This window comes from Canis lupus, chromosome 4 (genome assembly GCF_003254725.2).
Source record: "Canis lupus dingo isolate Sandy chromosome 4, ASM325472v2, whole genome shotgun sequence".
In the NCBI taxonomy this organism is placed as follows: Eukaryota; Metazoa; Chordata; class Mammalia; order Carnivora; family Canidae; genus Canis; species Canis lupus.
This window is the reverse complement of record NC_064246.1, coordinates 4,624,643-4,650,093: the sequence shown is the minus strand read 5'-3', so window position 1 is coordinate 4,650,093 and position 25,451 is coordinate 4,624,643. Positions and strand designations below refer to the sequence as shown.

Genomic DNA, 25,451 nt, shown 5'->3' with positions numbered 1-25,451 from the left:
TGGAGTCTGCTTAAAATTCTCTCTCCCTGGGGCACCTGGGTGGCTTAGTGGTTGAGCAACTGCCTCTGGCTCAGGTCATGATCCCAGGGTCCTGGGATAGAGTCTTGCATCAATCTCCCTGTGGAGAACCTGCTTCTCCCTTTGCCTGTATCTCTGCCTCTCTCTGTGTGTCTCTCATGAATAATAAAATCTTTAAAAAAAAATTCTCCCTCTCCTTTTATGCTTCCTCCCCACTTGTACTCTTCCTTGTGTGTGTGCATGCTCTCCAAAGAGAAAAAAAGAAAAAGTTGGCTACTTACATTAGGTATTCAGGTAAGACTTCTCTGAGGAAGTAGCAGTTAAGCTGAACTCTGAATGGCAAGAAATTACACATACATTGATCCTGGTGAAGAGCAATCAAAGCAGAAGATCTTCAGGTGAGAAAGAGCTTTGTTGATACATACAAGATAATGAATTTAGGGGCCAGATTATGTAGGGCTTTGTAAATCACAAGGATTTTAGCTTTTTTCTTAAGATTTTATGTTTTAAAGGTTTTATTTATTTATTTGAGAGAGAGAGAGCAGGGATATAAATAGGGAGAGAAACAGAGGGAGAGAGGGACAAGTAGACACTGTGCTGAGTGCAGAGCCTGACATGGGCCTCAATCTCACAGCCCATGGCCCTGATCATGACTTGAGCTGAAATCAAGAGTCAGTCACTGAATCGACTGACCCACTCAGGTGCCCCTTTAAGATTTTATTTTTCAGTGATCTTTTACACACAACATGGGACTTGAACTTCCAACCCTGAAGTTAAGAGTCGCATGCTCTACTGATGGAGCCAGCTAGATGCCTCAGGATTTAAGCTTTTAACGAAAATGCAAGTGGGAAGCCAATGGAGTGTTTCAAGAAGAAGGGTAACTACATTTAATTTTTATTTATAGAAGATTATCCTGGCATCTGAGTAGAAGATGAATTTATAGAGGGCTAGGAGAGGATATAAGGAGACCCACGAAGGCAGTGTTAGAGTGTTCCATGAGAGATGATGGTACTTAAAACAAGGGTGGGAGTGGGGGACACAGTATAAAGAGATTGAATTAGGATTATTTTGAAAGTGGAGTTGAGAGGAGTTACTGATGCATGGCATGTTGAGTTAATGAAAAGAGGAATCAAGGTTGACCTCTAGATTCTAGATAAATTGAGTAGATAGTGTGGTATCATAAACTGGATTTAGGAAAACGGAAGGAACAATTAGAGATGCCTATGAGCTATCCTAGAAGAGATGTCAAGAAGACATTTGCATGCACAAGGTAAGATAGAGTTTCCAGGAAAGATTAAGCAAGGCTGGAAGTTGAACTTTGAGTTTCTGACGTGTAGATGATGTATAAAACCATTGGATTGAGTGACCTCACCTAGTGATAGTGTGTAAATAAAGAAGGGGTTCAGCACTGATCCCTGGACATTCCACTTTCAGGAATATATATATTTTTTGAAACTGCTTTATTGATTCACATGCCATACAGTTCTTTTGAACTATACAATTTAGTGGATTTTATTATATTCATGGAGTTACGTAACCATCACCACAATCTAATGTTGGAACATTTTTGCTTCCTCTAAAAGAAACCCTATTGACATCCCCATACCCCCTACTTCACCTCCCAGCCCTCACCCTAGGCAGCTACTAATCTACCTTCTATCTCTATAGATTCACCTATCCTGGACATTTCATATAAGTGGAATCATACAACATGTGGTGTTTTGTGTCTGGCTTCTTTCACTTAGCATGGTGTTTTGAAGGTTAATCCATGTTGTATCACAACTTCATTTCTTTTTAAGTCTTAGTAATGGTCCATTGCATGGATAGACCACATTTTGTTTATCCATGTGTCAGCTGATGGGCATTTTGGTTGCTCGTACTTTTTAACTATTATGAATAATGTCGCTATGGACATTTGCATATAAGTTTTTGTGTAGACATATTTTTTCATTTCCTTTGGGTAATGTTATGGATTAAGTGGTCATGTTCCACCCAAAACTCATATTTTGAAGCCTCAACCTCCAATATTTCTGTATTTGGAGATAGGGCATCTGTGGAAGTAATTATGTTTAAAAGAGGTCATAAAGGTGGGGACCTGATCCAACAGGATTAGTGTCCTTATAAGAAGCTTAGACAAGAAACAGCTATTTTCTCTCTCTTTCTGTCATGTGAGGACACAATGAGAAGACAGCCATCTGCAAGTCAGGAAAGAAGTGCTCATCAGGAATCAAATTTGCTGGAAACTTAACCTTGGACTTGAGCCTCCAGAACTGAGAAAATAAACTTGTTTATTTCCCTAAGCCGCTTGATTTAGGGTATTTTGTTGGCAGCTCAAGCCAACAGTAACAAGTAAATCCTAGAAGTGGAATTGCTGAGTCATATGGTGACCTTGTTTTACATTTTGAGTAGGGAATATATACTTAAGATATAACCCCTTAGGTGTACAAAATCTATATAAAAATATATTTACTACAGCATTACATATAATAGACAAAAGTAACAAATGTCCATCAACATAAATTGATTAAATCACAGTCTATGAATGTGGCAAAACTATCTATATACTATAAGGATATATGAATATAGATGTAGATACTTATAAGTATTAGCAAAATACTTTTTTCTTTTTTCTTTTATTGATTTATTTCTTTTTTTTAAGATTTTACTCATTCCTGACAGATACAGAGAGAGAAAGAGAGAGAGAGAGAGAGGCAGAGACATAGGCAGAGGGAGAAGCAGGCTCCATGCAGGGAATCCGACGTGGAACTCAATCCCGGGTCTCCAGGATCACACCCCAGGCCGAAGGCAGCGCTAAACCACTGAGCCACTGGGGCTGCCCTGATTTATTTCTTTTACAGATTTTATTTATTTATTCATGAGAGACACAGAGAGAGAGAGAGAGAGGCCGAGACACAGGCAGAGGGAGAAGCAGGCTCCATGCAGGGAGCCCAATGCAGGACTCGATTCCAGGACTCCAGGATCACACCCCAGGCCGAAGGCAGACACTTAACCGCTGAGCCACCCAGGCGTCCCAGCAAAAAACTTTTTTTACCAATAGAGAAATGTTATTGATCCATATCACGTCGTACTATTAATAGCAAATAGAGTTATAATGAAATATTATAAATAATTATGTATTACCATAACAGCAATAAAATTATTGGAATTAGCAAAATGCTGAAATACATAATGAGACTTAATACTATATTTAAGAATTAGGCCATAACTTACAGCTTATATTCAAGAGTTCTAAATTTTTTTAAAGACTTTAATGTCTGTATAACACACAATGAAGAAAAAAGACCAGTTGGTTTCATTAATCAAATGGAGAAATAAATAAGCTGATGAAACGTCAATAGTACCTGCCAACAAATTTCATACTAAAATCATTTGCTTTGGGACACCTGAGTGGCTCAGCAGTTGGGCGCCTGCCTTCGGCTCAGGTCATGATCCCAGGATCCAGGATGGAGTCCCGCATTGGGCTCCTGGAATCCCGCATCTGGCTCCCTGTGAGCCTGCTTCTCCCTCTGCCTGTGTCTCTGCCTCTCTCTCTCTCTCTCTCTCTCTCTCTCTCATGAATAAATAAAATAAAATAAAATTTGCTTTACTTTCTGGTAATTGAATTTGATAATATCCAACTATTTTTACTAAGCAAAATACTTTTTTTGAGATATTTGTGTTGTTCTGTCTCTCTTTTTCCCATCCTTAATTCCAGAAAGGTAGCCAGGCCATTTTGTGCTTTCTTGGCTCAGGGAAGTATTATGATTATCAAACTAAAAGAAACTTCTTGCAAGATACCTCCTTTTCTGAATTAATTTTCCTGAAGCCTGAGTCTGTGGAAGGAGTCAGGCTAGGTATCCTGGAAGAGGGCCACAGAAAAATGGAACAGTGACTTTAAGGACAAAGAGAAAAGAAAGGAGAGGAGAGATTCTGGAAGGGGAACAAAAGCCAGGAGTTCCCATAATTGTTGCTAGTGTTCCGGGGGATGAGCAAGATTTTAGAGGATGGACTGGACATCCCCTCTCCCTTCCATATGAAGTTTTCAAGGATGCAAACATTCAGTCCATAAACCCAAGAGAAATGAAAAACATATCCAGGGATACCTGGATTGCTTAGTCAGTTAAGTGTCTGACTCTTGATTTTGACTTAAGTTATGAACCCAGGGTTGTGAGATTCAGCTCCCTGTCAGGCTATGTGCTCAGCACAGTCTGCTTGTCCCTCTCCCTCTGCTCTCCCCTCCTCATCTCTCTTCTCTAAAATAAATAAATAAAATCTTAAAAAATATATCCATGCAAAACCTTGTGCACAAATGTTCATAGCAGCATCCCCATGACAAGGAAGCAGAAAGGTGCTAGACTTTGAAGCTATTGTTATTAGCTTTAACAATAACTTGTCCATGGTGTTACAAAGCCTAGAAATGAGATGACCTCAGGTACCTCCTAAATCTAAAAGCTGGTAAAGTGGCCCCAAGTCTGACTAAGATCAAACTTTTTGCTAGCCCTGTGAGAATAAGGTAGAGGAAGAATATTCATCCTCTTCATGGGTGGCTCAGTTAAGTATCCGACTCTTGATTTTGGCAGAGGTCATTATCTCAGGGTCCTGGGATTGAGCCCTGCATCAGGCTCCCTGCTCAGTAGGAAATGTGCTTGTCTCCCTCTCTCCCTCTCTCTCTCTCTCTGCCCCTCCCCGACTTGCATTCTCTGTTTCTCTAAAATAAATCTTTTAGAAAAAAAAGAATATTCATCCTTTTCAAAATGCTAGACTGAGTATAAGTGTTGATTCTTTTTCCCCTTTGGGAGAATACTAAAAGGAAAGTGAGAGAATAAAAAGGCTAAAATATCAAAATAACATTGAGAATGGAAGGGCTCTGCTAGTGGATGAGAAATTTCAAAAAAAAAAATTCTGGAATACAGAAAGCAGATGACTGATTAATGAAAGCAGTGTGGATAGCCATAGTTAAAAACATGTAGAGAAAAGATTAGGGCTGACATAGGATCCAATAGGCTCAGCAGAATAAGATGTATAGGCAGAATAATGCCCCCACCAAAGATGTCCGTGTCTTCATCCTCAGAACTGTAAACATGGTATGTTATATGGCAAAGGGGAGTGGAGGTTGCGGATGAAATTAAGATTGCTAATCAGATGACCTTAAAATAGAAAGATGATCCTGAATTGCCCAGGTGGACAAATGTAATTACAAGGACTTTTTCAAGTGCAAGAGGGAAGCAGATGGAGAGTCAGAGAAGATGTGAAGATGGAAATGAGGTCAGAGTTATGTGATATGGAAAGGACTCAATGCACCATTTCTTTTCTTTTCTTTTCTTTTCTTTTTAAGATTTCATTTATTTATTCGAGAGAGAGAGAGTGAGAGTGAGAGGCAGAGACACAGGCAGAGGGAGAAGCAGGCTCCATGCAGGGAGCCCCACATGGGATGCGATCCTGGGTCTCTAGGATCAGGCCCCAAGTGAAAGGTGGCGCTAAACCGCTGAGCCACCTGGGCTGCCCCTTAATGCACCATTTCTGACCATGAAGATGGAGGAAGGGGACCATGAGCCATGGAATACAGGTGGCCTCTAGAAACAGGAGATGGCAAGGAATGTATTTTTGGCTGGAGCCTCCAGATAGGAACACAGCCTCGCTAACACCTTGATATAGCCCAGGGAGAAGTGTTGGACTTCTTTAGAACTATGAGAATAAATTTGTTGTTTTAAGCCACTAAAATTGTGGTAATCTGTTAGATCAGCGATAGGAAACTAACTGGAACAGTGCTATGCTTGTCAACATAGAGGTTTGAAGGGATAAATATGGATGAAAACAGGAATTAATTGATGGTCTGTAAATAAAAGAACGCATTCCCCTCACTACTTCTTTCTTGTACCCCAGTGGGGAAACTAAATCATCGTTGCCAGGAATATATCCCTAAACAAAAAAGTAAGACATCTTCTTTGGAGAGCTAGAAGTCAGTTTCTTTCTTTTTTCTTTTTTAAAAGATTTTATTTATTTATTCATGAGAGAGACACACAGAGAAAGAGAGAGGCAGAAACACAGGCAGAGGGAAAAGCAGGCTCCACACAGACAGCCTGACGTGGGACTCAATCCAGGGTCTCCAGGATCACGCCCTGGGCTGCAGGCGGCGCCAAACTGCTGCGCCACCAGGGCTGCCCTAGACGTCAGTTTCTTTGAAGAATTTGGGCAACTGGCAAAGATGTTGGTGTCAAAGAGCTACACTCTTCTATTTGGTATTTAGGAGCCTCCCTGGAGCATGACGGTTGTTCCTTTCCTGCTCACATGACAGTGAGACTTACCATCAGGCAGTCTTGCCCACAGAAGCCAAGCTCCTGCTAGCTCCAATTTAGAATTTCTACTGCGTCATTTTGTGGTATAATTGGACTACCAGAAACTTTCACATTTATAGAGCATCTGCAGTATAACACAGAAAGACCAGGGTTAAAAGAAAAAAAAAAAGGAAACAAAAACAAAAAAATTTCATTTAAAGGAAACAAATAATTAAGGAACTGAGAAAATCTTAAAATAAGACAAATCATAGTCTTAAATAGTATAATTGGAGAAATTTAAAAGATATTGAATTGACTCTATGACAGATGTTATTTACCTACCCAGAAATCATTACTTGCTTTTTCCTATGGAAAGAACTCTAATGTTTTCTCCGTGTTTCATGGTCAGATGCTTTGGGGGGGAGGGGCAGAATTCTTTTTCTGAGGAGGTCAATCTTTTTCTCTTAAGATCTTCAACTAATTGGATGAAGCCCACCTATACTAAGGAGGGCAATCTGCTTTATTGAACACTACTGATTTAACTGTTATTCTCATCTAAAACATGCCTTCATAGCAACATCTATACTAGTGTTTGACCAAATATCTGGGTGTTATGACCTAGTCTAAGTCAATACATATAATTAATCTTCACAACCAGTATGCTAAGGGGAAAAGTTGCCACATCAGAAGGTCCCAAAAGTTCTTAAGAAGAATACCTACCACTGTGGAACATCTCCATGGAAGACTGACTCTTCCTTGCAGTGGGGCTAGGAGGAGGACCAACCCTGAAGAAGATTGTAAAATTACAATGAGACAATTTTCTTTTGCTTTCGTTTTCTACTTAATTTATTTTTAATTTATTTTTAAATTAAAATTCAATTAATTAACATACAGTGTATGTTTCAGAGTAGAGGTCAGTGATTCATGAGTCTTATATAATACCCAGTATTCATTACATCACATGCCCTCCTTAATACCTATCACCCAGTTACCCCATCTCCCCACCCACCTCCCCTCCCGTGATCCTTAGTTTGTTTCCTATAATTAAGAGCTTCTTATGGTTTGTCTCCCTCTTTGATTTCATCTTGTTTTATTTTTTCCTCTCTCTCCATGATCCTCTGTTTTGTTCCTTAATTTCCACATATGAGTGAGATCATATAATCGTCTTCCTCTGATTGACTTAGTTCACTTAGCATAATACCCTCTAGTTCCATCCACATCATTGCAAATGGCAAGATTTTGGTTTTTTTCTGATGGCTGAGTAGTATTGCATTGCATATATAAACAACACCTTCTTTATCCATTCATCTGTCAGTGGTCATCTGGGCTCTTGCCATAGTTTGGCTGTTGTGGACATTGCTGCTCTAAACATTGGGGTGCAGGTGGCCCTTCAGATCACTACATTTGTATCCTAGGGGTAAATACCCACTAGTGCAATTGTTGTGTCATAGGGTAGCTCTATTTTCAACTTTTTGAGGAACATCCATACTATTTTCCAGAGTGGCTGCACCAGCTTGTGTTCCCACCAAAAATGTACAAGGGTTCCCTTTCTTTGCATTCTCACCAACATCTGTCATTTACTGACTTATTAATTTTAGCCATTCTAACTGGTGTGAGGTGGTATCTCATTGTGGTTTTGATTTGTATTTCCCTGATGCCAAATGATGTGGAGCATTTTTTCATGTGTCTGTTGGCCATTTGTATGTCTTCTTTGGAGAAATGTCTGTTCATGTCTTCTGCCCATTTCTTTTTTTTTAAGGTTTTATTTATTTATTCATGAGATATATATATATAGAGAGAGAGGCAGAGACAGAGGGAGAAGCAGACTCCATGCAGGGACTCGATCCTGGAACGGTGGGGCCACGACCTGAGCCAAAGGCAGATGCTCAATTGCTGAGCCACCCAGGCATCCTTTCTTCCCATTTCATGATTGGATTATTTGCTCTTTGGGTGTTGGGTTTGAAAGTTCTTTATAGATTTTGGATACTAGCCCGTTACCTGATATGTCATTTGCAAGTATCTTGAAGATATTTGCAAAAAATATCTATTTTTTTAAAGATTTTATTTTTAAGTAATATCTACACCCAACATGGGGCTCAAACTCATGATCCCAAGATCAAAATTTACACACTTCACTGACTGAGCCAGTCAGGCTGATTTTGTTTTGTTTTGTTTTAGATTTTATTTATTTTTATTTATTTGCGAGAAAGAGAGCATGACTGAGGGGAGGAGCAGAGGGAGAAGGAGAAGTAGACACCCCACTGGCAAGGAGTGGGATGCAGGGTTCATTCCTAGGACTCTGGGATTATGACCTTAGCAGAAGGCAGACACTTAACCAACTGAGACACCCAGGTGCCCCTGATTTTGTTTTCTTTAATAAATATTTCTCAGAATGTGCCTATGAACAATTATTCATAGCCTCAACTTTCATAGTGTCTGATTAGACACTAATAAAATCAAATAAATCTCCTGAAATTAAGTGGACTTACCTGACCTTGATCTTCTTTCAAGTTACCCCGCAACTCCAAATGGCTTCTGTACTAACATAGTTGTCATGGTCCCAATAACAAAAACCAAGAAATTGTATGCAGACACTGAGAAAGTATGCAGCAGCAGAAGAACAGGCCAAGACAGATAACCAGGAAGGGAGCAATCAAAGGAGTAAGGAACTCAGGAAGGAAGAAGAGACCAGGTAATTAAAAAGAATGGTGTTCTTAATCTGGGATCCATGGACTCCTTTGGGGCCTATTAATAGGCCTGAAGGGATTGATTAATGCCTGGAAATTATGGGGAAAATTTTTAAATTTTTATTTATTCATGAGAGACACACAGAAGAGGCAGAGACATAGGCATAGGGAAAAGCAGGCTCCCTGCATGGAGCCTGATGTGGAACTCGACCCTAGGGCCCCGGAATGATGACCTGAGCCAAAGGCAGACACTCAACCACTGAGCCACTCCGGTGCCCCAAAAAAGAGGAATAAGAAGGGGAAGGGGGAGGGGAAGAAGGAAGAGAGGAAGGAGTAGAAGGAGGGGAAGGAAGAGAGGAAGAAGAGGAAGAAAGAACCACTAGAATTGGGATATCTGGTTTCCAGGAGTGAACTGTTATAGTGTAATGCAGGAGAGACATCCAATAAGATAGTGACTAAAAAAAAAAAAAAAAGTTCATAAAATATGGCAGATCTGTTCTTTGAAGAGTCATTTAGCTTTGTTCCTTCAACTTCTTTTCCACTTCAACTCATGCCAGTCTGTCTTCTGATTCCAAGACTATCAAAACTGCTCTTGTCAAGGGGACACTGACGTTTATCTTGCAAAATCTAGTGAGTAGTTCTCTCTCTTCATCTTACTTGACTTCTCAGCAGGCAAACCCCCAGTCTTCAAGTTTTGCACCTACCTTTCTGGCTTAACCACCATTTTCTTTAAAAAAAAAAATTCCATCTTGTGCCTTGAACTCATGATCCTTTTTTTTTTTTTTTTTTAAGATCTTATTTATTTATTCACAAGAGACACACAGATAGAGAGGCAGAGACATAGACAGAGGGAGAAGCAGGCTCCATGTAGGGAGCCCGACATGGGACTCGGTCCCGGGACTCCAGGATCATGCCCTGGGCCAAAGACAGGCTCTAAACCACTGAGCCACCCGGGATCCCCCCTTTTTAAATTTTTTAAATTTTTAATTTTTAATTTTTTTTGAACTCATGATCCTAAGATTGAGAGTCACATGCTCTACATACTGAGCCATCCAAGCATCCCTAAGCCATTATTTTTGTGTGTGTGCTCTAGATGAAATGACTGTAATAGTTCATAAGTGACCTGTCTGTTCACTGTCTTCCCTCTTAACTCTCCCTCTGCCCTGCGTCCCATCCGTGATAACTTGCAACTAGAAAGATCTTTAAAAACTGTTAAGTCAGTATTTCCTACTTAGGAATCTTCATATTTGCTCTTCCTTCATATTTTCCTTAGGCCTGTAATGCTCTTCTTCTATTTTTTAAAAAGATTTATTTATTTATTTATTTGAGAGAGAGAGAGAGAGGGAACCTGAGTGCACACGCTCCAGTGGGGAGGGGGGCAGAGGGAGAGAATCTTTAAGCAGCATCGCTGTTCAGCGAGAAAGCCAATGCAAGTCTCAGTCCCTGCAAGTCTCAGTCCCACAGCCCATGAGATCATGACCTGAGTGGAAATTGAGTCTGGAGTTCAACTGACTGAGGCACCCAGGGGCCCCTCAGTTGTTGTTTTAACATTGCTGGATCCTTCTTATCTTGAAGCTATCAGTTCAAGTACCATCATGAAAGTTGTCTTCCTCACGTTTTTTGTTTTTGATTTTTTTTAAGATTTTATTTATTTATTTGAGAGAGATATTATAGAGGGGGTAGGAGAAGCAGACTTCTCACTGAGCAGGGAGCCCAATGCAGGACTCAATCCCAGGACCCTGAGATCATGACCCCAGCCGAAGGCAGACACTCAACCAACTGAGCCACCCAGGCACCCAAGTTATCTTCCCCTTACCTTTCTACTCTAAGTTGGTTACATCTTATTATAGTACCCTCTATTTCCTTTATTGCACTTATCACAATCTGAAATTATTTATTTCATTTATGTATCATCTGTCTCACACCATTAGAATGTAAGTGTCCCAGGACTGGAACACTGCATCTCTTTTTCACTGCTAGATCTCCAATGCCTAAAAAATGGTATTTGGTGCAGAGCTGGCACTCACTAAATATTTAGCAAATGCACCAATGGTGAGATTCAAAAGAGATTCCATTGAAAATATTCAGTACTTTAAGTTTGAGGTTTTTCTATAATATTTTAAATATGGCTTCAATTTTTATTTATTTTTAAAGATTTTATTTGTCTATTTATTAGAGAAAGAGAGAGAGCAGGGGGAGGAGCAGAGGGCAAGAGACAAGCAGACTCTGCACTCAGCACAAAGCCTGACTCAGGGCTTGATCTCATGATCCTGAGACCATGACCCTAGCCAAAATCAAGAATTGGAAGCTCCATTGACTGAGAACCCAGGTGCCCCTTAAATATGACTTTTACAACAAAGGTTGAGAATCAGTCCTATCAACATTTGCTGTAGAGAAATCAAGGGATAAGGGGACTGAGAAATCACCTTGGTGATTTGAAGTCAATGGTGAAGCCAGAAGGCCAGGCTGAAAGGGATAAAAGTGAAAAGGAGGTAAAGAATGAGAAATAGAATGTACATTCCTCTTATAGGGAGAGATTCAGCAGAGAAAGCAGTTCAAGTAGATAACATAGTTGAGGTAGGATAAATGTGACAAGAAAAGGATTGAAGGCAGAGGCATCATTATTTCACTATAGACCAAACTGGGCAAATATTGTCACAATTTGGTGGAGAGAAGAAAGTATTTTACAAAGAAAAAGAAGATTTATGCTTTTTGTATCTGTTGTGGGGTGGTCTGAATTTGGCAGATGCCAAATAATTTTCAAGAACTGTCTTTTCTCAGGCAAAAGACAACTTAAAAACCTTCATGTTGGGGTACTTGGGTGGTTTAGTCAGTTAAGCATCTGCTTTCCTCTCAGTTCAGGATCCCTGGGTCCTGAGATGGAGCTCCCTTTCCCTCTGCCTGTCCCCCTGCTTGTGCTTGCTCACCCGCTTTCTCTCTCTGTGTCAAATCAATCAATCAACCACTCAATCTTAAAAAATTTTTAAAAACCCTTCTGATTAAAAAGTCTATAGCTCTCTTTCGGACATATATGAATGTCAGTAAATAATTTACCTTGCGCGGCCCCCCGGGTGGTTCAGCAGGTTTAGCGCCGACTTCCGCCCAGGGCCTGATCTTGGAGACCCGGGATTGGGTCCCACGTCGGGCTCCCTGCATGGAGCCTGCTTCTCCCTCTGCCTGTGTCTCTGCCTCTCTCTCTCTCTCTTGCCTTTTATTAATAAATAAATAAAATCTTTTTAATTAATTTTTTTAATTTTTATTTATTTATTTTTATTTATTTATGATAGTCACAGAGAGAGAGAGGCAGAGACACAGGCAGAGGGAGAAGCAGGCTCCATGCACCGGGAGCCCGACGTGGGATTCGATCCCGGGTCTCCAGGATCACGCCCTGGGCCAAAGGCAGGCGCCAAACCGCTGCGCCACCCAGGGATCCCTAAATAAAATCTTTTTAAAAAATTACCTTTATTCTACTACAGTTTTTATCTAAATTAGGGTTAAAAGTACCCTCCAACGTTCATGAGTGCAAGAAGCTTGGTCAAAATAAAGTGATAAACCCATCAAAGTCAAGCCTATGGTCTAACAAAATCAGGTTTATTAACTTGCTGAAACAAGTAAGACCACACATCAGAATAACTGGGAGAGTCTAACTGAAAAAAAAGGGATGGGGAAGAGACAGGGATAGCATAGGATTGGGTGGAGTATAGGTAAGAATTGAGCAGGCTCTGGTTTGGGCTATGAAGCCAACTTTAAGGTCTAGAATCCTTGAGAACTACAAAGTCAAATTAAATATGGAATGGTATATCTAAAAACCCCTTATCTGAAGTTCTATACCTGGATTGGAAAAGTATCAAAATGACCTACCTGACTCAGCTCAGTCAGGCAGAACAGGGATAGTCCATTCTTACTGATAGAATTTCAAACAACAAAGCTTTTCAGAAGGTTTTTCATCCTACATCCTTTTATTAATCAACAAAAGCAGTTTTTACAGATTCACAATGGGTATCTATCCCTATGTACTGAAATTCTTCTCAACTTTAAGATTTGAGTTATTATTCAATTTCCCTTGGGTGGGTGAAAGGCCTCTTATTTTCAACCAGTGGTAACAACATCACAGGTATTATGTACTTTAATCATGCACCAGACCCCATTAAATGTCTGTGTCATCTCATTTGATCCTCACAACAAACCATTTGATCCACTGAGCTGGCTACATAGAAAACTGAGGCTTAGAAATTAACATGCCTATGGAATTTGCTCTATTATCGGATGCATTTTCATTTTGCCTTCTTATCATCATCAGTATTATTATTTTTAGTTTTTGAAGCATCAGCACTCTTTCTGAGACCACATGCTTTCTATGTGGTAGACTCTCAATACACAGGGTACTGAACAACAAGTAAACTGGAACATGCACTTTCATTGAGTTGTTCTGCCACCCTGGGTTTGGGGGAATCTTCTGGGCAGCGCAGGGGTAGAGAGCTTGCCTAGGCCTGGGTGGGTGGACCAAACCTCCAGTTCTCCAAACCCTCGCCTATGATCTTCACGCCTGAGCTCCAGCAGCTCAGCTCATCCCGCGGAGGCGGGACTTCCCGTCTTCCTAAAGAAGTACTTCCGGCCAGAGCCGGAAGCCTCGCTTCGGGCCGGCGCGTGTGAGGGGCGCGCCTCCGACCACCTGGGCTAGCCGCGGGCAGGTGAGCTTCGGAGGGGCTGCGGGGCTGCCGGAGCTGCAGGAGCTGCAGGAGCCAAGGTTCGTGGCTGGCCTGTGGCCGGTGCGTCACGCTGCGGGGCTTCGGTGCTCCTGTCCTCTCCTGGAAACTCCTCGGGTTGTGGGAGTCGGGCGTTGCCTGCGGCCTGCGGCCTGCCGCCCCGCCCCGCCCCGGCCCGCGGGCGGGGAGGGAGGGAGTCCGGCCGGGGGCCGCAGCTGGGCGGCGGGCGTGGGAGCGGAAAGGCCGGTGCCGCCCAGCGGCGCGGAAGAGGTGGAATTGCTCAGGTTAGAGAAGCAGCCCTCAGGTTCCAAATCCTTGATCAGGCGAAGGAGAGGTCACGGGAAGTGGGTGGAGAACTAGTGCTGACCACCAGCCAGGGGCGGGTCCGTCCCCAGAGGAACGGCAGCTCGTCGGGAAGACAGGGTTCACAGATGCCAGACTGTTCAGGGGAAGGCAGAAGAGATCAAGATCAAGAGAGCTGACTTCTTGTGTGTCTGACGTTAGTATAGCCAAGGCCTCTGTCATTTGATATTTGTCTCAAGGTTCCCCACCGTTTGCTTTTCCCCTTTCTCTCTGCTTTTATGAATAGCGTACCACTGGGTGTTTTTTGAAAACCCGAGTTGGCAGTCTCTGCCTTTTGACAGGCGACGTTTTTTACTTATTCTTTGTCATTACAGAGATACTTGTTCAGGCCCAAACTTTTGGAGTCACCCATGACTCATCTCTTTCATGCCACACATGTAATCTATCAGCAGATCCTGTGCGCTTCGCCTTCAAAATCTGTCCAGACTCCCGACCCTTTCTCACCACTTCACTTGTCCAATTTACAAGCTGTCTCTCACCTGGATTACTTCAGTGGCCACCTAACTTGTCTGCTTTTTCTTCCTTCTTTTAGTCTTTACTCCTCACAGCATCTAGAGTGATCCTCCTACCAAAAAAATCCTCTTAAAAAAACCCTGCAGGAACTACCCATTTCACTCAGAGTAAAAGCAAAGGTTGGTAGAGTGGCCCCGAGGTCCTTAAGATCCCCTCCTGCTTTACCTCTAATCTCTCTTGCTACTCCTCTTTGCTCTACTGTATGGCCTCAAGCACATCCAGCCTCAGGATATTTGCGCTTGTGGTTCCTTTGCCCGGAATGCTCTCCCCTCATCTGTCACATGGTTCAATCTTCCTTCATATTTTTTTGGAATATTACCTTCTCAGTGAGGTCCTCTCCAACATATGCTTCCCTTACAGCTCCATTGCACTCATTGTCCTTGTGCTTACCATCATACTTATGGCATGCCACGTGGTTTATTTATTTATCTGGGTTACTGTGTTTCCCCCACTGGGGTAGAAGCTTCATGAGGTCAGATATTTTTATATGTTTAGTTTCCTGCTGTATTCCTTTTTTTTTTAATGCTTTTTTAAATTTTTATTTATTTATGATAGTCACACAGAGAGAGAGAGAGAGAGAGAGTCAGAGACACAGGCAAAGGGAGAAGCAGGCTCCAGGCACCGGGAGCCCAACGTGGGATTTGATCCCAGGTCTCCAGGATCGCTCCCTGGGCTAAAGGCAGGTGCTAAACCACTGCGCCACCCAGGGATCCCTCCTGCTGTATTCCTAGTGCTTAAAACAGTATCTGGGTTTTAGTAGACTTTCCATAATAGTTGAGTGAATGGCTTTGGACTTGTTCTGCAATCTACATTATGTACTTTCTGGGTTTTTTTTTTTTTTTCTCTTTGCCTTTTTTTTTAATTGAAGTTTGATTTTGTTTTGTCTTTTCATTTTTTTTTCTGTTTGTCTTTCAAACATATATTACTCTGCTCTATTTCTGTACTTATAGGGCTAATCTTTTAATTTTAATTTTTAATTTCACTATGCATACTTAAATTGAATCTAATTCAATCTTAAGCAAACCTTAACCCTGTAGAACAATATTGTTTTTACCTTTAAGTTATGGATTTTATTTATCTATTTGAGAGAGAGAAAGTGAGAGAGAGAGAGAGTGTGAGTGAGCATGAGCAGGGTGAGGGGCAGAGGGAAAAGCAAACTCCCCACTGAACAGGGATCCCAATATGGGCCTCATTCTGGGACTCCGGGATCATGACCTGAGCTGAAGGCAGGTGCCTAACCTGCTGAGCCACCCAGGCATCCCTAAGTTATGGATTTTAAACAGGCTTCTTGGATCATCTCAATACTTATTTTGTAAGATGTAAATGTTCAACAATAAAACTAGAGTTGTTACTATTTTCTGGTGGTTTTGATTTTTTTTTTCTTTTCGATTTATTAAATTCAGTTTATCCTACAGTTTATTTTTTCAAAGATTTATTTATTTGGGAGAGAGAGAGACAGAGATAGAGACAGTGCCTGGGGCCAGGAGAAGAGGCAGAGAGAGTCCCAAGCAGATTTCACGCTGAGCCTGGATACCCATGGAGGGCTTGAAGTGGGCTCAATCTCACAATGCTGAGATCCCGACCTGAGCGGAAATCAAGAGTCAGATGCTCAACCAACTGTGCCACCCAGGCCCCGTTCACACACTTTAATAGACTATTTGTTGCACACTTAGCACTTCAGAGTTTATTTTTAAAAAATATATGCTACTTTCCCTACTTTAGCATTTTACTGGGAAATATGCAAGAGAGTCCACTAGAAAACAATATGGTAGTAAGTGTGAAATAAATATGAATCAGAATGAAACTAAAAATACACTATACGTTAACTGACTTGAATTTAAATTAAGAAAAAAAAAAAAAGGAGTATGACCCAGAGTAAATAGGGTCTACTGGAAAGGAGAAACTTCATAGTTTGCCAGTTATGAGGAGTGGCTGGGATGGATTTGTGGAGGAGTTATTTGAGGAGATTTGCTGATATTTGAAAGTGTTTAGAGAAGGGGCACAAAGTTATTGATTAATTTTCTCTTTCATATAAGTTTGTCATAAAAATTGTGGGTTTGGTGTAGATTTAAGTCATTGGTGTTGTAGAGAGAAGGCATGCCTATGCCTCTTAGGAAGTGCTTAAAGCTTTTTGGAGGGCCTACTAAAAATTACATGAGATGATTCAGTATGTGGAGGCAAAGAAACTACTGTGAGGATGCAGTAAACTTGGAGACAGGCTTTGACATTAGGCATAAAAGGACAGCAAGACATTATGGTAAGTGAAATAAGCCAGTCACAAAGACAAATGCTGTTTGATTCTACTTATGTGAGATACCTAGCGTCAAGTTCATAGAAAGTAGAGGCAGGGTAGAGAGAGGGATATGGGAGTTATTTTACTGAGTATAGAGTTTCAGTTGGGCCAGATGAGAAAATTTTGGTGATTGTGCACAACAATGTGAATATATCTAATGCCACTGAACTATACCCTTAAAAATGGTTAAGATGATATATTTTATGTGTATTTTACTACAAATAAAAAAAACCTTTTTTAAAAAGGACAGCAGACAAGTTTGTTAAAAATTGGGCTGAATAGCAGGTCCCTCACTGGCTCAGTTGGTAGAGCATGCGACTCCATCTTGGGGTTGTGAGTTTGAGCCCTGCATGGAGTGTAGAGCTTACTTAAAAAAAAAAAAAAAATTGGGTTAAATATTTGGAAATTGTTACGTTTGGGGTGGTAATTTAAAAGCAGATGACATTTTGCCCTTAAATGTTTAAAGATACCCATGTTCTTTAGTTTCTCCAGTGAGACTGCAATCAATGAAACCTTTGTACATTTCCCTACCTAGAAATTTTTTTTCTTACTCTTTGCTCTCCATTCCTAACAGCTTAATCAGGGCATAGTTTCCACATGGAGGCTTCTCTCACTCTTAACCCACATTGTTTCTTCTCAATCACTGTATTTGGTCCTTGCATTTTTAATTGTAGGTCTTAGTGTTTTGCTGTTGGTTCTCTCTCCCAACTAGACTGTAAGTTCCTTATAAGAACATGTCTTCTACTTCCTTGTATTCTTTGTGACAGAAAGGCTAATAAATGTAAGGATTCATAGCTTGTTAGTGTCTGAGCCAAGATCACTATCTGGAGCTCCTAAATCTCAGTTAAGTGTGGTTCCCACTGATAACTGAGTTTTCTGTTCGATAGGTGTCAGTGTGTGAACGATCTTCGGACTTCACACCAATTATTTTGGTACAATTTTGAATGAACATCAGAGGAAGACTTAGGGGCATATATTTGGAAAGATAATGAAAGTCGTATTAAAAACTTTTTTCTAATTATTAATTCACAAAGTGCTAGTATTTTTATCTTTTCTGTTGTGCATCAGATGTCTTTTTGGATCTCTTGGTGGTTAAAGAAAGTGGGAAATGTGATAACTGATTTTGGAATCCAAACCTGTGAGCAGTAGCTTACTGTGATTAAACTATGTCAGCTACTGCTATTCTGAACTTGTAATATATTTCTTTGAATTTATGAAATATTTCCCCTGTATCTAAATATAGAATCTAATTTATGGTGTTAATGATCTTAATCTTAATCATTAGATCTTAGTGACTAATGTTGATTGTTTACATTGAGCACTTCTACACATAAAATCTCATTTAATTTTCACAACAGCCTTATGAAGTAGTTCCTAATACCATCTACATTTTACAGATGAGGAAACAGAGACAAAGAGAGATTAAATTATCCAGTGTCCCATAGCTAGCATGTAGTGGACAAGATTGAATTTCTCTCCAGCAGACTGGCTGCATATAATGTAAATAGGAACAAATATGATCCCAATCCCTTTGTGGTTTTCAGAATTCTTTCAGTTGTGGGAGAAAGAAACTCTGTTCAAACTGATGTAAACAAAAGAACTTTGCTATTTCATTTACTGGGTTAATGAAAGGCATAGTTGGATCAACTCTACTTTCCTTTTTGGCCTTATATTCAGACAAATTTCTTCCACATAGTGGCAGTGTTACCTCTCAGCAAGGCCAGTTTTAAGTGGTCCTTTTATTTTAGGGTCTTGGGAAAGAGAAAGATGGATCCTCTCTTTAAAAGCCCATGTCATTTTCTAAAACACTGACTCTTCTTGGGTTAGGATCTTTACATATGGACCGGTGGCTACATGCAAGGAAGCAGAGGTGAGGAGTCATCATATTGGCCAGCCTGGACCATGTGTGGTGAGTGAGTAATGACTCACCAGGCAGAGGGAGTGTACTTCCCACAAGGGGAAGCTGCAGGCCTGAAATGGCAGAAAAGAAGTGAGAACTGCTTCAATAATGTAGATAGAGCTTTTGCTCTTTGTTAGGTGCCCTTGCCAGGTTAAGATTCTTCCACTCTTAAAACAGTAACAGTTATTTTTATTTATGTTTTTAAAATATTTATTTATTCATGAGAGACACACACACACAGAGAGAGGCAGAGACGTAGGCAGAGAGAGAAGCAGGCTCCATGCAGGGAGCCTGGTGCTGGACAATCCAGGGTCTCCAGGATCACACCCTGGCCCAAAGGCAGGCGCCAAACCAGGCATCCCAGTATCAGTTATTTTTAGAAGAATTGAAGAAATTGTTAATATTTTGAATGAATATTTGCAGGCAAGATAAGGAAAATGAAAGCACTGTGTAAAGAGCTATATAATTTAGTTTAAATAATTTACTTTGTTGATGTTGGAGACTTACCACGAAACTCCTCTCATGTCCTCAAATTTTCTTTGATTATTTATGTTGGATAAAGACCCCGTTAGCAGTCTGATAAAGCCTGTGAGCTCTTTAGATTTTTTTTTTTGTTGTTGTTGGTTTGGTTTGTTTGGTTTTTTTTTTAAGTTTATTTGAGTGAGTGAGAAGAGCAAGAGAGCTAGAAAGAGCGAGAGAAAGCACAAGTGGGGGCGGGGAGGGGGAGAAGCAGACTCCTCGCTGAGCAGGGAGCCCAATGTGTAGCTCCATCCCAGGACCCCGGAATCATTACCTGACCTGAAGGCTGACTGAACCACCCAGGCACCCCAGAAATTTTTTTTAAGATATTTATTTTATTCATAGAGACAGACACACACAGAGAGAGAGAGAGAGAGAGAGAGAGAGAGAGAGAGAGAGGCAGAGACACAGGCAGAGGGAGAAGCAGGCTCCACGCAGGGAGCCTGACATGGGACTCCATCCCTCGTCTCCAGGATCACACCCTGAGCTGCAGGTGGCGCTAAACCGCTGCGCCACCGGGGCTGCCCGAATTTTTGTTTTAAGATTTTATTTTTAAGTAATTTCTACATCCAATGTGAGACTCGAATCAGAACCCTGAGATCAAGAGTCACACACTCTACTGGCTGAGCCCATTGGGTGCCCCTAAAATGTTTTTTAAATGTTTTTAAATACAGAAAACACATAGGATTTCATTTAAAAAACTTAAAAAAACTCAGCACCCCAAACCCAAATAATCCAGCTAAGAAATGGGCAGATTATACAAATAGATATTTTTCCGAAGAAGACCTACAGATGCCTAACAGACACATGAAAAGATGATCAGCCTCAGTCACCATCAGGGAAATAAAAATCAAAACCGCAATGAAATACCACCTCAGACTTGTCAGAATGGCTAAAATTCACAACACAGGAAACAAGGTGTTGGTAAGGATGCAATCCAGCAATTGCACTACTAGGTATTTATCCAAAGGATACAAAAATACAGATTTGAAGAGAGTACATGCATCCCGATGTTTATATCAGCATTATCAACAAAAGCCAAATTATGGAAAGAGCCCAAATGTCCATCCACGGATGAATAGATAAAGAAGATGTGGAATGAATATATATATTCATACATACATATACACCATGAATATTACTCAGCCATCAGAAAGAATGAAATCTTGCCATTTGCAACAATGTGGTTGGAGCTAAAGAGTATAATGCTAAGCAAAATAAGTCAGAGAAGAACAAATACCATATGATTATACTCCTGTGTGACTTAAGAAAGAAACATAGAGGGGGGAAACAAGACTCTAATTATACGGAACCAACTGATGGTTCCCAGAGGGCAGGTGGGTGAGGGATGGGTGAAATAGGTGATGGGGATTAAGGAGGGCACTTTGATGAGCACTGGATGTTGTATGGAAGTTCTGTATCACTAAATTCTACCCCTGAAACTAATACTACACTGTATGTTAACTAACTGAGATTTAAATAAATAAAAACTTAGGGGAGAAAAAAAGAAAATACATAAGACTTCAAGTGAAATTCAGTTATGTGAAATAGTTATCAAAATACTTAAAAACTACTATTGTAATTTTGAAATAGTGATACGTGCCAAGTATATCTGGAGATATCTGTAATAGCTGTAATGTGATATAAAATATGTATGATCACAGGTGCTGCTAATCCAATTGATTTTTTTTGACCTATGTGCACAATTTTGGAAAATGCTAAATTTCAGTTAGAAATTAGTGAAAATCTTCAGTTAGAAGATACCTTGAGAACCTATGTACTTACAGTAAAAAAAAAATACCTCACTTAGTCTCTGTCCAGGTAATCAGCCCAGTACTCCAACTACCTGATGAAAATGAAGTTTCACTGTTCTGGTTAGTTGCCCCTGATCCCCAGTTGCATGACTTGTACTATATGTTTCTTTGACCAGGCTTCCTAGATGCAATCTTTGGGTTTCTGAGAAACATCCACTTGGACTGCCCACTGTTTTTGCTATTCCCACTTATTGGGAGAGCCATCTATATTTTCTTGAATCCATTAATGCCAGGTATTAACCATGACGTCCCTTCTTCAGTCTGAATTCCTGGTGGTCATGACTTAACCATGTAGATATATTTCCTCACATCTTTTTTTCCCCCAGTTTTTATTTATTAATTAATTTATTTATTTTAGAGAGAGTGAGGAGTGGTGGAGAGGAGGGGGAGAGAAAGAGGCAGAGAATTCCAAGTAGACTCCATGCTGAGTGCCGAGCCAAACATTGGGCTTGATCTCATGACCCGTGTGATCATGATCTGAGCTGAAACCAAGAATCCAATGCTTAACCAACTGAGCCACCCAGGTGTCCCCCCATCTTTTATTCCTAATAAGTGTAGATAATAACTCAGATCTGAGCCCACCTCCTTTCTTGTCTTCCCAGATAATGATCAGCCCTATCCTAAAGTAGTTTGCTTCTCAGAATGAAGAAAAATAGTTACCAATAGGAATCAAGAAAACATTATTGAAAGGAATGGATACTAAAATGTTATAAAGAGGGAAACATTGCTCATAACACTATTGAAACTGGATGCTGTTGAGAAGAAAGAGTGTTATATAGAACCATAAAGATCCATAAAGGGACTCCTGGGTGACTCAGCAGTTGAGCATCTGCCTTTGGCTCAGGGCATGATCCCAGTCCAGGGATCGAGTCCTACGTCAGGCTCACTGTGAGGAGCCTGCTTCTCTCTCTGTGTATGTCTCTGCCTCTCTCTGTGTGTCTCTCGTGAATAAATAAATAAAATCATTTTTTAAAAAAAGCTATACACACACACACACACACACACACACATATGGAAATAGCCAAAAGATTTTAGGAGGAAGTTGTGCAAAAGCACCATGCCTGAATGTATGGTCTCACATTTCCTTTCCAGGAAGATAAATGCGATACTGTGAATATCAATCACTACAATTTGCTGGGATAAATTCATTATTGGAATGGAGATCTTTGTCTTTGTTCACAAAAATCCAGTATATAATTTGAGAGCTAAAGAGTGTGTATCAGGAAGATTATATATATGTGTGTGTATATATATGTACACAGATACATACTTGTTTGGGGCCAAGAGTCATGTCATTAGAGTAAAAAGCATGAGAGACAGTAAAAGGACTAAGGAGTAGAAGAGATCTATAGATTTTGCTATACATCACTTGGTAAGGAGAATAAGGTTGTTGCTTTTATAGAGTATAAAAGAAGCACAAAATTATAAAAGGCACAAAAATAAGATAAATGATGGAAGATTTCAGCTGTCTTAAATTGTGCTAGAAGCTTATCTTTTCTCTGGAAAGGACCTAATTTGTGTGAGTGTGGGGCAAGGTGGAGGTAGGGAGAGGGGACCATGTAAGTTTCTTAGAAGAAACAAAATGAGAGGAAAGATTTCTTTGTTTTGAATTCTCATCAACAAGGAGGAAGAAACAGGTGAAGTGGAAGAGCCTGAAATATTGTGGAAAAAGAAACTGCTATTTTTGAGAGTCTTCCCAAATGACTAAGATGTTGGATATAATCAAACTCCTTCCCAGGGCATTAGGAAGGTATATTTTGAAAAATGGAGAAGAAATACCATAGTCTTAATGATTCAGTGTCCCAATTAAAGATTTTATTTACTTTAGAAAGAGAGAAAGAGTGCATGTGCATGACCAAATATGAGCAAGGGGCGGAGGGAGAGAATCTCAGGCTGATTCCCCACTGAGTGTAGAGCCCAGTGTGGGGCTCGACCTCACAACACTGAGATCTTGACCTGACCCAAAATCAAGAGTTGGATGCTTAACTGGCTGAGCCACCCAGGCACCCTCAGTGTCCCAATTAAAGCTGAAGCAAATCAAAACTCTACAAAACTTAAAATATTGGGAATTAAATTTCCCATTATTTTTTTAATTGAGCTAAAATACAGATAATATTGACCATCTTTTATTTTTTTTTTTTAAGATTTTAAGTAATCTTTACACCCAGCATGGGCTTGAATTCACAACCCTGAGTTCAAGAGCGGCATGCTCCACTGACTGAGCCAGACAGACCCCCCAGACCATTTGAACAATTTTTAAGTGTACTACAGTTTAGTAGTGTTAAGTATATTCGTATTACTGTGCAACCATCCCCACCATCTGTCTCCAGAACTTTCATTTTTCAAAACTGAAACTTAGGCTTAATTAACACTTTCCCTCTCCCCACAGCCCTTGGCAACCACAATTCTACTTTCTCGCTCTATGAATTTGACTACTTTAGATGCTTCTTTTAAGTAGAATCATACAGTATTTGTCTTTACTGGCTTATTTCACTTAGTGTCCTCAGGGTTCATCTATGTTGTAGCATGTAGCAGAAATCCCTTCTTAAGGCTGAATAACATTCCATCATATGCTTATACCACATTGATATTTGGATTGATATTTGTTTTTTTTGTTTTTTTTGTTTTTAAGATTGTATTTATTTATTCATGAAAGACACAGAGAGAGAGGCAGAGGCACCGGCAGAGGGAGAAGCAGGCTCCACACAGGAAGCCTGATGTTGGACTTGATCCTGGGACTCTGGAATCACACCCTGAGCCAAAGGCAGACGCTCAACCACTGAGCCACCTAGGCGTCCCTGGATTGATATTTGGATTAGCTCTGTGAGTAATAGCACTGTGGACATGGTTATAAAATATCTGCTTGTGTCCTTCCTTTCAGTTCTTTTTAAAGTATTTTATTTGAGGGATTATGTAGTCATTTCATGGTGAAGAGCATATACGAAACAGTTTAGATTTTAAAAACAGATTGAGAAAAAGACCAATAAACCAACAGGAAAATAGGTAAAGGATGCGAACCAGGTAGTTTAGAGAAAAGGGAATCAAAGTGAATAGATGCCCAGTTTCCCTCATAAAAGGAATTGTAAATAAAATGCATGTTTCACTTATCAGACTGACAGGTTACCAAAAATTTGTTAATCTGGAAGGGCAATGTGATGATACAGGGGCTCATATAGTGCTAATGGGATGTAAATTGGTATAGCCACTAAAAAGGGACATTTGTTATTACTTATCAACATTAAAAGTGCTCATACCCTTTGACTTAGCAATACCCATTTTGAGAATGTTTTCTGCAGATGTTTTTGCATGGGTATAAAAACATAAATGAGTAGGTTTAATCTTTACAGTATTATTTGTAATAGCAAAAACTTGGGAGTAACCTAAGTCTATCAGTTTGAAGACTGGTTAAATCATGGTGTATTTATACAAATACTATGCAGCCACATAAGATTTAAAAAAAACTTAACTTTTGAGGTTATATTATTGAATGAAAATGTAAGGAACAGGACCACATATATAGTATGGTGTCATTTGTGTAAAGAACAAAATGGCTTGTATAAGCATAAAATGTGTATGTTTATGTCATAAAGCTGTTGCCAGTGGGAAAAGATAATGACAAGCGGGAGTGGAAGGGAAGCTTTCACTATATTCCCTTTTATACTTTTGAGTATCATCTATTTAAAAAATTAAATGAGAAAGATAGGCCTAGAAAAATATGAGGATGACTAAAATGGAAAAAGAGACCGTCTAACTAGTGGCTTTCAGACACTTGATTAGACTTAAGAAAAATATCAGTAAGGTTGTGCCTTGAAATCAACTTGTGAAAAAATGTGAAGATGGGAAAAGAAGCTTTTAGAATTGATTTAGACTAAAAAGTAGTACAAGAAAGTCTACTCCTTGGGTCTAATAGTATATGTCTTTTAACTTAAATCCTGAATATTTTGGAACATAGGAAACACCCAGATACTCACTGCCTTTGTTTAATGATTGTTAATATCTTGCCACCTTTGCTTCATCTTTTAAAAATATTTTTTTTAATATTTTTTTTCAATTTTTATTTATTTATGATAGTCACAGAGAGAGAGAGAGAGAGGCAGAGACACAGGCCGAGGGATAAGCAGGCTCCATGCACCGGGAGCCCGATGTGGGATTCGATCCCGGGTCTCCAGGATCGCGCCCTGGGCCAAAGGCAGGCGCCAAACCGCTGCGCCACCCAGGGATCCCTAAAAATATTTTTTTAAATTTGTTATTTAAATTCAGTTTGCCAACATGTAGTATGATGCCCGGTGCTCATCCCATCAAGTGCCCGTCTTAAAAATATATTTAATGTAGCATAAGAGATGACAGAAAAGTGGCAGATTGA

General features: G+C 40.1%; 1 protein-coding gene across 5 annotated transcripts in view; it reads left to right on the top strand.

Annotated features, from left to right (window-relative positions):
- Positions 1-25,451, top strand: part of TBCE (tubulin folding cofactor E) — a 111,476-nt gene that overhangs the window by 19,197 nt on the left and 66,828 nt on the right. The window contains exons 1-2 of one of the 5 annotated variants that reach the window (XM_049108749.1): positions 13,543-13,671; positions 23,721-23,911. The exons of 1 other annotated variant lie outside the window; for it this stretch is intronic. The gene's annotated coding sequence lies outside the window, so the exon portion shown is untranslated. Of the gene's footprint in view, positions 1-13,523; positions 13,728-23,720; positions 23,912-25,451 lie in introns of those variants that run through there. 3 more of the 5 variants (XM_049108750.1, XM_025448635.2, XM_025448636.3) reach the window with 3 other exon arrangements.